Below are 12,706 nucleotides of genomic sequence, written 5' to 3' on the forward strand. Positions count from 1 at the left end.
TCTACCCTTACAAAGATATGTTGACCCCTGATTCTCACACAGTTAGCCCTCTACATTGATTTATACCTCCAACCCTATCTCACTCCCTCTTTTTGTCTCCTGCAGCCTATTTTTCATATCAGTCTTCCTCCCTCTGACAAGCAGACAAACACTGCTTGTTTCCATTTTGAGGAAGATAATCTCCTTCAATAGGCACCTTCCTCAATCCTTCGTTCTTATCCTTCCGCTCCCCTCTCCTGTCATAACTAGCACCTTTAAACAGCTTTACCACAGCACAAAGCGCTAAACAAGAAACCATAACATGTCTTGTGGAGTGTTTGTATGATTGCATGTCCTGTGGCTTGTGTATAGGTACCTGTAGGCCTATATGCATGAGTCCATGTTTATCGGCTAATCTACATGCAGGGATGTCCAAGTGTTCTGGCATGCCTGTATACTTGCATGTATGTGCCATCTATGTCCCTGAATGTGTGGAGTGTTTGCGTGTATGCACCACATAAAAGCTAAACCTGTTAATATTGTCACTGTTTACACCCTGTAGTTAAATGCCTCTTTTTGCATGATCACCCAAATTGTGGGACTGATGCTGCTGGTTGTTTGTGCCCTGAGACTCTGCTAACAAGGTCCCAGTTTATCTGGTCCGACCCCTGAAACATGTCAACATTTGCTAAACTCCTAATTGCCATATTTAACTCACCTATAACTCACTAGGATCTGGTACCCAGGTACTGCACGTTATGTTTCACTAGTGGATAGCAGCACACATTGTGCCACCACTATAGTAACCGTGCTAAACATGATTGCAGACCTACCACTGTAGCCTGTCTGCGCAGTTTTAGAACTGCAAATTCGACTTGCCAAAATAACCCCTTTTAACAGCCTTAAATCCTCTTTTCAAAAATTAATAATTCACCTCTAAGTAGACCCAAAAAGCCAGTAAGGCAGGGAACATGGTATTTTAAAGTAGGACAAGTAAAGGGTTAATGTTAAATATGTCCCTACATTGACAAGGCCCTAAAAGGTATTTTCACTGTAGCACAGTTAGCTGTTCAATAGGAAAGCACTGGGATGCTTTATTTAAGCTAATAAAGTTACATCTGCCAACGAACCAGCTGAAAAGTTAATTCTTCCACTTTTGAAATATTCATTACAAAACATATCCATTGGTAAAGTTAGAATTGTACTAATTATTAATCAATAGGTACTTTTAAAAAGTTACCTTTTACCTACCTAAAGTCTCTGGAAGCCCATTTGTATGCCATTCCAAATACCACCCAGAAACTGAATAGCCCCTTTGTTGAGGTGTGAACTTGAACCTAGAACTGAGACAAAGACCTTGGCTTTGACAGGTATCCTGTTCCTCTGACAAGATGACCATCTCTGCAGTGTCTAGGAAATTAACCTCAGCAGGGTCTACCCTGCCACAGGCAGCTGTAACTAACACCTTGGCCAGTCCCTTCTTCTGTTACTCTACTCAGCCATGCATCAATGTTAGTGGATGAGGAGTTGCCCCAGAAATGGTTTTGAGTGACCACAAAGGAGGGGCCGCTCATTTTCCCACACCAAGTGTGGGGAAAGGAGATCTGCACAAGAGAAGGAAAAGGAAAGCTCTGCCATGTTGGACTTAGGTAGTAAGGGACATAGTGGGGTTGTTTGCAGAAGTGCACTAGACACTGCTGTAAAAGTAGTCACGGTTACCTCCTGTAAATGTTTTTCCTAGGGGTTAGGAAGGATCTAGGAGTTACACCCACTCAAAGGCTGGTGCCAGGCAAAAAATGTGGCGCCCCTGAACACCCCTCTTCAGAACACTACTGGACTTGTGGAAGACCGAAGGAAGGATGCATCTACTGTTGAGACCTGTGAGGAAAACGTTAAGGGCTGGGCTTGCTCCCACGTCTACCCAGGACCATCAAGTGGACTCCAAAGGTCAGTTGGCTGACTGCCTGTTTAGGTACAGGGATGCAAAAGCTGTAAGAAGCCTGCTTTCCAGGAAGAGTCCAACTGACCTGTTTCAAATGAGCCTACCCAGGACCCAGGCTGGTGGCTTATGTGGAGTAGGTCCTGAACCCTATGTGCTATTCCTGGGGTCCTGGGACCCTTGGCTGGTATAGTGTACTGCTCGTGCTTAAAACTAAAACTTGGGGGGTTATCTGTCACTTCCTTATGGTGCTGGGCATGAGGGCTGAATATCGCTTCACACCCAATCAGTGGTACGAGCGTGGAAGAAGGCTAGCAAATTTCTTGGTTAGACAGACAGACATGTCATACTCCTATCTGGGACATCATTCTGCTTCCTGAGGTTGGAAAACTACAGGGACTTAGGCAATGGGGGCTAATTGGTATAGAATATTTGGAGGGGAGGGGTCGCTCCTACATTTTTGCAGACCTGGCGAAAGAGTATGGCATAGGCAACTTGGAAAGTTAGATACTTGAAACTGAGACATGCACTGAAATGCCAGGTCGAACCTCTTCTCTCAGTGCTGGGCCATCTTTTGCTTACAGTGAAGACTTGACGTCAAGTGGTAACCATTCCACCACAATAAATCAGGTCATTGTATCCAACCCGCACTTTATCATAGTTAGGCTGAAAATATATCCCTGTCTAGCACAACCAGTTGCTCATGGTTAGTGCTTTGCACTTTTTGATGCTATTTATATTTAAAACCTTTTTAAAAATCGTAACTCTGGTTTCTTTTATCGGATGTTTGACATTTTAGTGTCATTTTGTTCATTAAATTATTCTTTATGTTCCTAAATTGAGTCATCTTTTTAACCGTTTTGGTACTTCTTCATGCTTCACACATTTTTCTTAAGTTAAGCCTGTCTGCTCTCTGCCATAGCTATAAGGGGTTGAGCTCAGGTTTGAATTCCTGAAACCTTTACTGGGTCTAAAAAGAATAATGACATTATCACTTGGGGTGCACTATCATTAGTCCACCACAACTAATAATCCACTTTCAAACACACCCTATATTGCAATTTTGCAGCTTCAAATCCAAACTGCTGCAAATATCCAATTACTATTTCCCAATTTAATTATATTCAAATGATTATTGATAAAGGGATGAAAGGCTGAATGTGCCCTCAGCGATTCAACAGAGAAACATTCTACCAGGAGTCTGGACACATTGGGGTGGCTTTCTTAAATATAGCATGAATTACTAAAATATCCTGGTACCAAGTGTCTAGAGATTTAAAGGTTCTTAATGATGAATTTGAACTTTTGCACCACAACACTGCTCTCTCCAAATTATCAAAGGGAGTGGAGTGTAATTCAGATGGATTTGTTTTTCACTGAATATGGTGGGTCATGGTACCCATTCACAATCAATCCCACTTCAGCACCCCATCCTCACATCACCACTCATGTGAATGCAGGTTATTTCTGTGGCCACAACTAGACCATAAATATCATCCTACTTCTAACGCATTGTGATGATCAAAATAAATTAGTAAAATCAGACAACCAAGCACACAGTAATAGTCCATAAACACGATAGAGAAAAACACGGACTTAACTGATGAATAGAAATCTGTAAATGAAATGGCTTGTCAGATAAAACTGCTAAATACTTAGCAGTGCCTGAAAACATAAGGAAGACTACAGTTGAGGAAGCTGTGCCCCCGCAAAACAAAGCTTTTGCTTAATGAAAATATAGAACCAACCCCCTCTCTTTATTCCTCTTTCTTTCTCCTGTGCTATGTTAGTAATGCTTTGTTCATGTTCCCCTAGGTCATTCCATTGCCCAGGTATTTTTTGGTTCCCTTGTGGCAACTTCCCTGATTGACCCTGTTAGGGCGAGGAATGGGCTCTGGACAGAACCCCTCGTCCTCCAGCGACAAGCTACACCTTATTCTTAAAGAAACCTAAGAGCCCCCATTTCGAGGTCCTATAGAAAATAAACCACTTTGGCTCCCTTGAAAGTCAATGTACAACATCTTTTAACAAGATTCATTTTTGTGCCGTTTCTTAACTTTTTTTTCCAATCTTTGTTCCACCTTCTCTTATTACGTGGTTCCTTCTTTTTAAACCCCCCCTTTCCTGTTTCTCCCTTTTTGTTTCTTCCTCTCCCTTTTTACAGTGCCACCAATAGCCGGATCCTCTGGCACTAGCGAGTAATCCCCATTTACCACAATGTACCCCAACTGATCCACCGCTGCCGTACCCATGCTTGTGTGCAGCAACACTCCATTTCATCCAACCTTGCACACCTCGATCGATCCAACAGAGGTCAAAACGCAAAACACTTTCAACCATTCTCTTCAAAGGGTGCCCAGGAACCCAATGCAAATTGAAGAGCTTGATGATGTCACCAGGGGTACGAGACGCTGTAACTATAATGCAACTGGACCATCTGCACTCTTGTGTAATGTGTTTTATAAATTATACAACAAACACGTAAAAACACGGTAAAGTCTTCAATTCCAAACACGTTTTTCCTAAAAAAAAATTTAGAAGGGTTTCCCTGCAGCAATTAGATTACATCACTGCATTTAGTGACATTTATGGAAAATGAAGGTTTTCAATTATGTACTTAAAAGCATTTATGAACCGTTACCACTGTAAAATGTCACAAGCAATTTAAGAGTAACATAGATGTTATGTAATCCCCTCTATACGGCCCTCTTATGATAGATGAGCAAGATTGTAGTGATTACTTCACTGTATGACCTATACAAAATTCTCTCTTGTGTATGGTTTAAAGTGATTTGTCTGCGATCCCACAGCTTGGTAAATATGAGACAGGGATTTAGAAACCAGATTTCCTGGTTACACAATGTCCTATTTCATTATTGAATTGATATCTTTTTCCCGTTTTGCCTTTCACATCAAATGGCAGAGAGTTTGTTTAAATCTACCTAGAGTGAAATAGTGCACTTTATTAAACACAGTGATCACAAGCTAAATTTATCGTAAGTAGGACGTCTTTCTTGAAGAAAAAAAGAATACAAATTTAAATAAATAAAAAATCAGGAGCAGATACCAGTCTCACTGCACAGGTGATGTTGGTCAGAGGAGTGCTGAAGGGCCTGTGATGTGACTGATGGAAGGCACATGGCCTTTCTGAAGGCACAAGCTGGAGAGGCAGGCAGCAGTACATGATGCATGTGTGAAGCACAGACATTGGGAGTAGGACTACCTGCTTGACCACTTTGCATTTTTACACTTTTGGAGCTGGCCAGTGATTTGAATAAGATCACACTATTTAGTCTAAGCAGAAACCAGAGTTTGGACATCATATTTTTTAGTTGTGCATTTTAACCATTATCTTCTTCTAAAGCACTTTTGACACCAAAGGATCACACTTCTCACAGGAGCTAAATAGTACACCATCATGTTAAATACTGTGGGTAACATGCAAAATTAATCGGACACATCAGCTTTCTTAAACTAATAAAAAAAATCAAGTAGACACTTATAGAATGGCATTCAGAAGTCCATACCAGTTTCGTTATCATTGCACTGGTGATGCCGACAGCCTGGCAGAGTTTTGAGGGAAGGCAAGCTCTGGCACTGCTGCAGGGCGGAGGAAGTAGCAGCTTGTCAGGAAACCCGAGAATGGGCGAACAGCTTCAGCAACTTCAGCCCTTACTTTCATATTCAGTTTGAGCTGACAGAGGGTGGCAATGCTGCCCTATAATGTCCTCCTACCTGAGCCCTTGGACCATGCATGACATGCTCCTGGAGGCCTAAATATGAGACAACCCTATACAGCACAAAGTTGAACATCTTTAGGGAGACCACATAAAATTATAGGCTGGCCTGGCCCCGGTGGCTTTGGCCCTGTGTTAATAGCCCTTTTTTTACCATGACCTTTAACAAGTATTACTTTGGATATGAGAGCACTTTAGCAAGTGTTTTTCTGTTGATATAGTTGCCTTTTTAATTTTCATAAGACATTGTGGGCTTATCACAAAAATACAGGGGCGTTGAGTCGATGTGTTTCTCGCCAATACCTGGCTTTCAGGTCACTCATTTGCCTGCTTCTTATTCGATTTTTTTTTGTCAGTCCTCCAATTGTCCCTGCCATGGAACCTCTTTGGTCATCTGATTAGCTGGGTTCTGCGCTTCCTCTGCTTGCTTTTATGAAACTTGTTTCTTCTTTTTGTTCAAGCACTCCGTAGAGCACATTTTCCAGCTGTCTTTCTGGTGTGCTTTTATCCCCCTCGCTCTTTTACCCACCTGCTTCTCTCCCTTCACCCATACTTTTCTTCCTCGCTCATCCTTGTGCTACTGTCCCACACTCTTCGCTGCTCTTTCACCATGTACATACGCCTGCCCACACGCCACATTGCTCTTTTGCCCATGTTTTCTCCCCCTTAAAGCTTTTCCCCCACTCGCCATGTTACTTCACCAACCCTCGCTCCTGCGAACTGCTCATCCATTTTTTTTTTTTTTCCAAAAAATTTCTTTGAGCTTAGTTTTAAAACAGCATTTTTACACATTGGCTTTGCCAATGCTAGTCTTACCAAGTATTGCCACGGCAACAAAAAAAAAAGCATTTGTAAAGTAATGGGTCTCAAGTTTGTTCGAGTTAGAGCTAGTATCGTTGTAAAGGCTATGAAAACGGGGGCTAATATTTTCTCCCCTCAAGCATCTACAGAAGGTTAAGTAAAAAAACATCACTAAAATTCCCACGGCATTATCCGGTCAGGGGCGTCACTACAACCATCCTGTTTCAGACATTTTCAAAATTATATTTGAATACTGAGCGGCTCAGCTGACCTTTGCTAAAATAGTTAGAATTTCGAGTCACATTTTTCTAATGCAAAGCCTAAAGGCCACCCACCATGCTCCCATGCTATTATTGTGGTTGCAACGCTTGTGCTTTGTATCATTATCAAGCATGTTCTGCGTATTATTAGTAACACTGCTGTCAGTAGATTCAAGTTGGACAGTTCCTGCTCTTAAAATCTAAATCGATGGACACCTGTGCCCGAATAACTTCTTTCTCCTGCTGCTCTACCATTTCCTTTAGACCCCCCCCTACACAAACACTTTCCTGGTTGCAGTAGGACGACGGCAAGTAAGGGGACAGCCCTGCAAGCTTGCCAGCCACCAAGGAGCAGTCTACCTGCCCCATGTGCGATCGGAGGTGGTGTTTGTCCCCGCACGCTGCCATACAGGGAAGAGAAGCTGTAAACCAACACATCAGCATAAACCGACACTGGTGGCATCCCACATCCAGAGCTGAGATGTGTCCACATTCACCCTAACCCCAAGCCGGCGAGGTCTCAAACTGAACTAGCCAAGTCAACCCGCTCCAAGGAGTGTCCCCGGAGGCACCATGCAGTGATGCAAAAATCCAAGTTTCTTTGTGGAGCACCCGTACACAGCCCTCTCCCAAAACAGCTAGAAACAACTGTACAGCCCTCCCCCATCCCCTGCACCGCTATGGGCACTGCAAATGACAGGCACTGCTCATCGCAATGCCACACAATCCCAACCCCCAAAATAAATGCTGCACCTGCTGCATCATGATATTCCTGCTGTACCGTCACCACAGGGGTTAGAATCAAGGGGGTGTGGTGTGTGGAGAGCGAGCCGGGGGAGGGAACTACAGTCTGAAGTTACAAGACAAATTAAAAAACCTCACTTGCAATGCAATAGGTTTCACACATTTCGAACAAGTTAATTGTCATCTTTTGACAACAGCTCCCACAATAAAAATAAAAAAACTCCAATGAAGTTAGCAGAGCAGCCTGAGAAGATTTATGGCCCTATAAAGGGGATCAGCAATGCCCTGTGTGCGATGTCGTGAGTACTGGCAGAGCGCAGAGACTCTCTGCGATGCCAGGGCATGTGGTGTTTTTATTTGGTAAAATACGCTTATTTTAGGAGCACTTTATTAAAATTAGCTTATTAGTAAAATAAGCTTATTTTAGGAGCAGGGTACAGAACAGCTCTGGAATAAAACAAATGTCAGTGATATTGGGATGAGGTGGGAGGAATGGAATGCTGCAATAAAACGCAGGCAGCTACCAGCCTAAAAGAGCACCAAAGAAATGTCAAAAATAGTCTCACAGCAACAGATAAAGAAACCAGAGTGGAATGAGAGTAGTAGGTCACTGCTCTGAAGCAGTAAAAGGAGAGAAAAAGGCAGAACTGACCACTAGCAAGCAAGAATTTTTAAAGGACAGGGCAACTGACAAATTAAATTGCTTTAACCCACAGTATAAGTATACACCAGGTCGAATGCTAATGCTCGCCCTAAAGAAATGATGGAGCAGGGTTCACAAGAAAATCCTCCTACAAATTTTATTACAAGACAGGAGGCTCATATTATGCTTTACTTTTCATGCTTTATTTTGAACAGCAGCCAAGAACTACAAATCCCAGAATCCCTGGGAAAAGAACTACAAAACCGTCATAATGGGGTCAACCAATCACACAACGAGCCATATAATAACTATCTTGACAGAGCATCAAGCCCTCTTTTCTTGCTGCTCGCAGTCAAGATAAGTGCCCTGCTTGCATTTATGTATTTTTCTATTTGATACTGTTTAACGTGTTTGACATTTATTTGTTTATACTAATATTGGTATTAGTTACGTTGTCTCATTTGGTTTTATTCCTTTCAGGGGTCACGCGCGCTCTTCATTGCGCTATTCGCACTTTCAGGCCGGCTGTCAGAACGTTCTACTCAATGTTCTAACAGCCACATTCCTCGGCTTCCTTCACACTTGACTGGCCCTTCTTATACACGCTCGAGTGTTTCCAAACGAGTGTGTTTATTTACTTTATTCCGCTGGGCTTCACAGAGTGTTACTTCTTCCCTGCCACACGCTCAACTGATAGTCACGCTTGACTGCTTCTAAACGAGCATGTTTATTCTTAGAATTGACTCTGCCTTACACGCTTGGCTGAATTCCAAGCATGTTTATCTCTGGTTGTACAGCAGGTATTTCCTAGGCTCCCAGGTTAGTGGCACACCCCTCACACCCCCGGCCAGCCTTTTCAGTTTAACCCCTTATTTACCATTTTCCTTGTATTTAACAGGATTACAGCCTGTTTTTTCACCATTTTATAACTTTTTACCCATTTTTCCTCCTCAAGCGCTTTCCTTTTTTATCCATTATGTCTGAGGAAGACCAAACCCAGTCCATTAAGGATCATTTGAAATTCTTTATTAAGGATACAGTCCAACACGCTGTTTCAGTGTATGTTGGACATTTCCAAAAACTTGGAAGCCTCTATTTCGAAAATGCTGCACGCACCCAAGGCGAATCCTCTTTTGAGAGGGAAGAAGCGTGTGTCTCATTTTCATGAGATCTCAAAAGGTGTTTCCAATAAATTTGGGCCTCCAACCCAAGAGGCACATTTTTGGGGGCTCCCTTCCTTCCCCCCCCATTAATATTCTTCATTTACGGGACACAGTGATGGGGACGATGTCTTACATGACACACTAAATGATGATTTTTATGATGGGCCTCCTGAGAAAAGGTGAAAAATTTCTCATGAGTATTCCCCTCAGAGCCCGAAGACCTGGTTGACCCTGATGGCGACCCCATGTTCGATCCTACTTCTATCCATCACCCCAAATCCTCGGAATGGTTTCCCTCCGACCATGTTTCGGATTAAGTTTCCTTCTATCTCCGCCATCCCCTTGATAAGTCATCCAGAAATAAATTAAAATCTGAATGTCCCAGACCCTCCCTCCCTTGTAAGGTTACAGACACCCCTGCCATTGATCCCAATATGCTTCTCTTCACCAAATTTGGGAAAGACCCCAAGAAAGGAGTTGACCAAGCCTGGTCAAATTGTCAGGACAGACTTCTAGACTTGGTGGGTCCCCTCACCAGGATCTTTGACCTTGCTGAAGAAGCCAAAGTTGAAGGCTCACAGGTGGATCTGGAAACCCTCTCCAACTGGGCTCAACGGGCAATTTGCATGTTGGGCAATGCCAACTCCTACATTTCTCAGGAACGCTGCAAAAGCCTCCTCCTCAGGATTGATCCCAAACTGAGCTCTCTTGCTTCCAAAGAGAAAGGCCTTAACGCTGATTGTCTTCTCTTTTGGGACTCTTTTATAAAATAAATGAGCAAGTACGTCTCTACTTTCAATTCCTTGATAAAGCCCATTCTTCTATGAAGAGAATTTTTTCCAATCTGGTTTTTGGAAGGGCCGGCAAAGGAAGGAGTCGTTTTGCCGGCCGCTTCTCAACAAGGTCAACCCCTCAACAGAGGCTCCTACTCCCAGACCAACCAGCTCGACGTATAGCAAGGATACAAACCCCAATTCTACCCCCGCTTGTTCCGTGGCGGCCGTAATAGGGGTTACAGAGCCAAAGGAGAACACCTTGCAGGTAAGAACTTTCAGTTCTGGCCTTCCTCCGGTAGGAGGAAGACTAGCTTTGTGTTTAAATGTTTGGTTGTCGACCCTTGGGTAATTCAGACCGTCCAAGGCTATTGCATAGATCTTTATTGGACCCCTTGTCAGCACTCCCTTCCTTGTCCTCTTTTTTCTCACGATCAATCTTGCCTCATTCAGGACGAGATACAGGCTTTAATATCTAAGCAGGCTATCGAGGAAGTGGTGTTCGACCCTTCCGGTTTTCTCAGCAATATCTTTCTTGTTCAAAAGAACAAAAAACATTGCCCTGTCAAACTTAAAGGAGTTCAACAACTCTGTAGTTTATCACCACTTCAAGATGGAAACTATTCTCCATCTCAGGGATATCCTTCTTCACAACGACTGGTTAGTTCACATAGATCTTCAGAACGCCTATCTCTCAGTACCGGTACATCCTTCTTTCAGAAAATTCCTTCAGTTCCAGTGGGAAAATACTTTCTTTTCAAAATCTCTTCCCTTTGGCCTTTCTTCCACCCCTTGGTGTTTCACCAAAGTACTCAAACCCGTGGTAGCCTTCCTCAGGGCTCAGGGGATAAGACTTATCGTCTATCTCGACGACTTCCTAATTATGGCTCAGGACAAGTCTTCCCTGGTAACTCATCTAAAATTTTGTCAAGACCTTCTTTCTCAGCTGGGCTTCCTTACAAATCTCCTAAAGTCAGCTCTAGTTCTTTCACAAACTCGAGTTTCTGGGGTTCCTCATCAACACTACAGAGTCGATTCTCCAAATTCCTCAAGACAAAGTTTCTTTAATAAAGAAAGAAATTAGTCATGCCTTGTCTCTCCCTTGTTCTTCCCTCAGAGCACTGGCTCGTCTCGTAGGCCTCCTTTCTTCTTCCATCCAGGCCATTTTTCCAGGCCCTCTTCATTACAGAGCCCTGCAAAGGCTCAAGATACATCATCTTTAACAAGGTCTGTCATATTCGGATCAGGTTGTCCTCGACGCAGAGTCCAGGGAAGAACTCACATGGTGGTTGAGTCATTTAGACGCCTGGAACGGGAGAACAATTTTCTCTGCTGCCCCAGATCTTGTCTTAGAGTCAGATGCAAGTCTGATATGCTGGGCGCAAGATGTGGTCCACACTCGACTGGAGGACCATGGTCCGCTCAGGAGTCGTCAATGCACATAAACTGTTTAGAGATGCTTGCAGGTTCCTTTGCCATCCAGTCCTTTACCAAAGAGTAAAATGCTCCATTCTTCTCAGAATGGACAATTTATCTGCCGTAACTTACATCAACCGCCTGGGCAGGACACGATCCAAAACTTTGGCTCTCTTGGCCAAGAGTCTTTGGGAGTTTTGTCTTCACAAAAATTTCAGTCAGAGCGGAATATCTCCCAGGCAATCTCAATGTAGTGGCCGATTGGTTCTCAAGACACTCCCAGGACTCAAGCGATTGGCAGCTTCACCCTTCCATATTCAAGCGTCTTTCTATCAATCTTCAGTACAATGTCCATAGACCTCTTTGCCTCAAGACAACTCCCAACTTCCCAAATTCTTCAGTTGGAGACCAGATCTGTTAGCCTTGGCTTCCAATGCTTTTTTCCAAGCGTGGCCTCCTTCCCTTCTGTATGCCTTTCCACCCTTCCTCTTTATTGCTCGGGTCCTGGCACAAGTTGGCCGACAACTTTCCTCCCTAGTTATAGTCACCCCATTCTGGCAGTCTCAACCTTGGTTTCCGACCCTCTTAGAACTCTCGTCAGATCTTCCAGTCCTGATCCCTCCTTTCCCAGATCATCTTTTGAATCCCCAGGGGCTTCCACACAACCTCATATTACAAGGTTCCCTATTTCTCATAGCTTGGAGAATTTCAGGGCTTCCTGGAGAACCCCAGGAATTTCATAACAGGCTGTCCAATTCATCCAACAATCCTGGGCTCCGGGTACTTCAAAGGTCTACAGTTCAGCCTGGTCAGTATGGTGTAGCTGGTGTGTGGACAGGGATTCCAATCCTGTTTCAGCTGACATTACCTTAATTGTAAATTTTCTAGCTACCTTAGCCTCTCAAGGCAAAACGTACAGTACAGTCAATACCTATAGATCCGCAATCTCTTCAGAACACGTCAGGGTGGATGGTAGACCAGTGGGAGAACACCCTTTAGTTAGCTAAAAGGAATTCGTTTTTCCAAACCCTCAGCCCCTAAATATAATTTTATGTAGGATGTGAACTCTGTCAGTCTTCTGGTTTCTTGGCCCGATAATCCTGACCTATTGTTGAAATATTTGTCTGCTAAACTCACTATGCTCCTCTGTCTTGTTTCCATCAAACGGGTTTCAGATGTAAAGGCTTTGGATGTTTCCTCCTTTCATTTTTCCACCTTCGGTGTGTGTTTCAATGAAGCTAGACGTACTAA

Source organism: Pleurodeles waltl, chromosome 6, assembly GCF_031143425.1.
Source record: "Pleurodeles waltl isolate 20211129_DDA chromosome 6, aPleWal1.hap1.20221129, whole genome shotgun sequence".
Lineage (NCBI taxonomy): Eukaryota > Metazoa > Chordata > Amphibia > Caudata > Salamandridae > Pleurodeles > Pleurodeles waltl.